Source organism: Vombatus ursinus, unplaced genomic scaffold (assembly GCF_900497805.2).
Source record: "Vombatus ursinus unplaced genomic scaffold, bare-nosed wombat genome assembly UNPS02011014.1, whole genome shotgun sequence".
NCBI classification, from domain to species: Eukaryota; Metazoa; Chordata; class Mammalia; order Diprotodontia; family Vombatidae; genus Vombatus; species Vombatus ursinus.
This window is the reverse complement of record NW_020950792.1, coordinates 16995163-17001369: the sequence shown is the minus strand read 5'-3', so window position 1 is coordinate 17001369 and position 6207 is coordinate 16995163. Positions and strand designations below refer to the sequence as shown.

The following is a 6207-nucleotide window of genomic DNA, read 5'->3' as shown; positions in this document are numbered from 1 at the left end:
ATTTGAAAGTTCTATCTGAAAGTGAATCTCCTGTCTTCTAATCCATTATATCACTTTGTCTAAAGCAGCCCTTTTCCCCATTCAATTATAAATTGTAGCATATTTATTTGTATATTATCCTTCCTATTAGATTACAAATACTGGTCCAACTCCGGCAGCCATGGCGCTTGGAGTTTTATGATGTAAGCATCAAATATTGCTTTACTTATTATTCAGTGTAAGGAAGATCATGACTACACCAAAACTTGCTCAATTCCTTGAGAGTCATATAACATTGAAAAATACATCCAAAGGACACAACTTGCTCATCTTTTTCTTCTTGTTACTTTTGTTTCTGTCATACTCAGCCAGAACCTATTCTCTCCATTAGGGTTTTAATGTAAAGTTTCTTTGCAGAGGTGAACTTTTCACCAGTGAGTCACACATTTTCAGTTCATATATACATATATACATATATACATATACACATACACATATATACATATATGCATATATATACATATATACATACACACACATATAGTATATTTCAGGAAAGTCTTCAGAAATATACCTTTTCATTCAGTTAATGCATGCTACACATCTATTTATTTCTTTTTTTTTTCCTATGGACAAATTCCTTCTAGTCCCTTGTGAATCTCTGAAAGATAAATACTTATTTGTGAGTTAAAAACTAAACAAGGCAAAATGAACAAATAAAAATAACTTCTAAGTAGTTTTTATCTTATTCTAAGACTTAAAATTGTTGGGACAGAAAACATGCTGTTTTTTTTAATCTTTAGATTCCTAACATTTAGTATAGTGTTTTTCAGATAATAGTTATCTTAATTAGTGATTATTGAGTTGAAATGAATCGTGTTGAACTGACTTGATTTGAATTAATTTCCCTGCTTTCTAATGCCTATTGAAAACTGTGTTTTACCAGACCATGCTAGTTAGATTCCACTCCTGATGTGGTAGATTTATTTGCCACTGAACAATAAATAAAAATAATTTGGAGTATCTGCATACATACATAAACATCTATGTATCTATCTAACCACACATACACACACGTATATGTGTATGTATTTATATTGTTGTTATTGTTGTTCAGTAGTTTCAGTCATGTTCAACTCTTCCTGACCCCATTTGGGGTTTTCTTGGTAGATGCTTGAGTAGTTTGCCCCTTCCTTCTCCAACTCATTTTACAGAGGAGGAACTAAGGAAAACAGGATTAAGTGACTTGCCTAGGTTCACACAGCTAGTAAATATTTGATTCTAGATTTGAACTCAGGAAGATGAGTCTTCCTGACTTGACCCCCAGCACTCTATTTATTGCACCACCTAGTTGCTCATGTATATTTATATATTTGTACACAAATATACATGCATATATAGATGTATATAGTTTTATTAAGGTATTCTTCCCCAAATCATTAATTAATGATAATTTTAGTCCTCATTTGACTGGTGCAAACTGGGGCTAAAGTTTTTCAAAAACTTCATGTCATTCCCTACACACTTTGGCACGTCCTCACTGGCTTATTATTTAGCACATTATGACATAAAGTCCTTGAAGTAAACTAGGCAATATAGAGCACTCTATGGGTTGCCACAATTCATTGCCAATGAAAGGGTATAGTAAATCATACTGAGATGTATGTTCAATACCAATCAGAACCACTGTGGTTGTGCATTACTAAGCAGCTATACCATAGGAAATAATTATCTTATTCAATCCAGCAAATGCTTAGTGGAAAGTTATTTTATTTCTATCCAGTTAATGTATGAAATACAAACTGCATCATAGCTTAATTGATATTAGATTTATTGAATATTTTTAAAATTAAGACTAATTGACATGAAGTTTTTTTTGGGAATTTCATAGACAAAAATCATCTTTCATCTTTTATGTCAAAGTAAGATGCAGAGGAGATCTTTGTCAGCAGCCTTGAGTTCCTCACCCCCTCCTCCTCACAACTGCCTGCCCTTTTCCACCTTAGGTTGAACAAATAGCAAAAATAATTAGAATTTTTAGAGGTTGTGTAGCCATAATTCAAGGAGAAGATTCTTCCTCAGGCTGCTGTGAATAAATAAGCAATAACTCACTCACAGGTGCATACCATATAGTGACTGACAAATGTTCACCCTTGAGTACTTACTGGCTTTAATGATTTTTTTTAACTATTTCTATGATGGAGCCTGTGTACCCATGCAGGTATGCTCACCAACCAACCAGCCAACCAACAAACAACCAAACAAATAATTCCTTTTTAGGAAAAAGACAAAATTCATTGTCAGAAAAGGAATAAGGAAACTCCCTATGAGCAGTTTATGACGTCTGGACCTTTGATTTCTTTGTTTGGGGTATGGACCTCCCCCATGAGGGAAATTCCTATATCAATGCACAGTGTTAACTGTACTATTACTAAGTGAAATACCTAGGGCACAGAGACTTAAGTGACCTGTCACATAGGTGACACTTCTCTAACATACTGTTCTTCTGACCTCAAGTCAGGTCTTCTGACTCTGATAATGAGTCTCTCTCCACCATACTGCGTTTCAGGTGAGGTCTCTTTGTTTTTCATTTATTTTTTAAAACATTTTATTCTGAACTTAAGACATAAAACAAACATTTCCATACATAGTAGAATAGAGAAAAAAAAACAAAAAAAAAGATGATTGCACATGAAATGGCAAATTTGTTATGCCCAAATTATTATTCCATTATACACAAATATGTATACATTTATATATAATCATTCTATACTCACTTCCATTTGACAGTTCTTTCTCTGGATACAAGTAGTATCTTCGTTCACAGGTCCTTTATGGTTAGTTTGGGTATTTATAATAGTCAAAATGGCTTAGTCACTCAAAGTTGTTCTTAAAATAATTTTGCTATTTTTTTCATACATCCTCATGGTTTTACTAATTTCACTTTTAATTATTTTATACAAGTCTATCTATGTTTTCTGAAGATCATCAAACTCATCATTTCTCATAGTACAGCAATATTCTATCATAATTATATCCCACAATTTGTTTAGACATTCCCCAATTGACAGACATTTCTGCAGTTTCTAGTTCTTTGTTACCACAAAAAGTCTCTTTATAAAGTGTGAAGTCAAATATAATTTTAAAACTTTACATGAACAGGTGTATATTTATTATCAGCAAGATTAATTTTGAGTTTTTTTTCCTTTTATTAAACTTGTCATGTCTTTATTGTAGGGACCTTCTGGTGAGGTATTGTTATTTTTTCTGCAACTTACAGTTTTACAGAATTTTCTGCCACACTGAAAAGCTTAATAAAAGTCATAATGCTAGCATTCATATCACACTTTTTAGTTTGGAAAGCACTTTACAAATATTATCTCATTTTATCATAAAAACCTTGGAAGGTTGATGCTATTATTATCCTGATTTTATAAATGAAGACACAGAGGCAGACAGAAGTTAACTGATTTGCCCAGGGTCAAGTCACAAAAATCAATAAATCTAATGTCAATTAATTAAGTTATGATTCAGTTTCTATTTCATATATTAACTTGGTGAACATAAGTTTCCATTAAGTATTTTCCGTACTGATTAAGATATTTATTTCCTATAGTATGATAACTAATAAGTGACCGAGGCAGGATTTGACCTAAGGATTTCCTGATTTAAAGTCTATTGTTCTATCCCAGACCTACACAGCACATAACCCATGGGCCTGCCAAAGGATTTTGGTGCCTGTTTGTGACAGCCACCCAAAATCCTTTGGCAAGCCACAAGTGACCCATGGGCAGTAGGTTGTGCAGTCCTGCTCTATTTGCTAAACTACTTATATGCTTCCGTTTAGTGACAAGTTCAGGGGCATAGAGGTATGGTGTGTTAGAGATGGGACTTTCACCCAGGTCTTCTTGACTCTAGGGCAGCTCCCTATCTATTATACCAAACTGCTTTCTCTTATTAGATTCATCACAATAGATATAAAGTTAATAAGAAATACAATATATTGTAATCAGAGTTATAATTACTGGACTCACATCAGTGTAAGTTGACATGAGTATAATAATATTTTTAAATGATTCACATAGTATAGTGATATTTATGAAACATGTTCCTTAAAAGTACCCTAAGTGGTAGATGACTGGGAAAACTAAGGCTAGCAGGATGGCCCCAGTGGAAGAGAGCATATCCAGCATGGACCTGGAGATGAATGAGCTTTTGGAAAGTGCCCTTGATGATTTTGATAAAGCCAAACCCTCCCAAGCACTCCCTCCTGTCACCATAGCCCCTTATGCTTCAGATTCCCAGAAGAGATCACCTGCAGACACAGCTAAAGATGCTCTCTTTGCTTCCAAAGAGTTCTTCCAAAAACTGTTTGACCCCGAGTTAGCATGCCTAGCCACTGCAGAGTTTGAGAAGGCTATGAAGGAACTGACTGAAGAGGAGCCCCACCTGGTAGAGCTCTCTGAGGAAGTAGGGAGAGTGGGCAGTGATACAACATCCCAACAAGAATTTGCTTCCTGCCTGAAGGACACACTCAGTGGACTAGCAAAGAGTGCCACTGACCTTCACAACTCTGGCAAGGCCATGGAGGGACTAGGAATAAAAAAAGAGGAAGGAGAAGGCAATATACTCCCCATTATGCATATAGCATTATGCAGAACCTATTATCTAAGCATGTACTATATCCATCACTAAAAGAAATCACAGATATACCCAACGTGGTGGCAGAACTACCATGAAGCACTGCCCCCAGAACAATCTGAGAAGTATCAGGAGCAGCACAATGTAATGGGCAAGATTTATGAACAGTTTGAAAAAGAGACAGCTGCAGACAGTGAGGCCACACAGAAGGCCAGCTTCGAGATGGTGCTAGATCTCATGCAGCAACTTCAGAATTTGGGCCATACCCCAAAGGAGCTTGCAGGGAAAATGCTCCCTGGCTTCAACTTTGACCTAGGTACCTTGAATCTGTTGGGCCTTTCAAGTTCCAGTGGAGAGCAGTGTCTGATCATGTGAAATTCTTCACCCTTCCTTTCTCATCCCCAGCCACAAGTGAACACCTGAAGTCAGCAGAGCCATTGGGGTCCAGGAGGAATAGAATTCTGTGGAGAAACTGCCTGCCTGTCCCATTTGTCTTTTGCCCCCATTCCACTTCCTTCCCAGCTCTTACTCCAAGACCACTGCACACCAGCATGGGTCCCTCTGGAGCCATTGAGGCTATTTTTTCTGGGAATGGAACCTATTATTCAAATTGCTCTCATTGAGTCTTTTACCCCACCCCCAGTCTCTGCTGCTAGTAAAAGGACCTATGTTTAACTGCTTAAGGTCTTTAAGGACCATGTTCCCTTGTCCCCCCTCACCCACCTACCCATAATATTGAGTGTATGTGTTGTGTATGCCTGTAGTGATGCTTCCTCCTCTGACTCCCAGGGTCTATGTGCCTTGTTCCCTATTCCCTTTTGAGTCTGAGTGCCCTACCAGCTCTGAGCATGGGACTAGGGGAGATCCTTGGCTCTGAACTCTCATCCTTGGGTATCTTATCCCTCAGGGCAGAAACATTGGTCAGAATAGGAACTAGAGAAGACACACTTCACATATCCTGATGAGAAGAGTTTTTTTTTTTTCCCTAGTCTTTACCAGCCATGTGCCCTTTCCGCTAGGTACACATGTATTTTGTTGTATCCTCTGAGGAGAGGGGGTGTGAACTCTAAGTTCTGCTCTCCTAAATTAATAAGATACCTCTATTCCTGGTCCAATCTGAGAAGCCAAATGTTATCCTGAATGTTCCACAGTGCTACTGTTTCTTACGCACTCCTCCTTTTCCTGTGACTAAGGAAACCCTGCCTTTTCTCTTTCAGTTCTGATCCCCTAACAAATATATACACAGATTTGGGGAGGGGAGAGAGTGTTCTCTTCCTAGCTGCTTTTAGGCAGTTTTGAGATTTCTGATTCCTTCAACATCCTAAACCTTGATTCATGGCAGTGACTTGGGAGAGGGCTGATAGCTTGTCCTCCCCCAACCCTTCTTAGTTCCCTATGCCTTGGCTGATGTATAATAAACATCCTGAGCTAAGCTGTTGGGAGTATGGCCCATTTCTTGTGTGGCATAAGCTCCTACAGGCTAAGAGTAGAGCAGGGTGAGTCCTTATAAAAAAGCTTGGTTTTGAAACCATCTGCTCAATGGTATTTGGCAATGCCACCCCCCCACCCCAGCTCAGGCTAAAATAG

General features: G+C 37.6%; 1 pseudogene; it reads left to right on the top strand.

The window, feature by feature from the left end:
* Positions 1 to 4140: 4140 nt before the first annotated feature.
* Positions 4141 to 4995, top strand: LOC114038440 (annotated as a pseudogene).
* The last annotated feature ends 1212 nt before the right edge of the window (positions 4996 to 6207 follow it).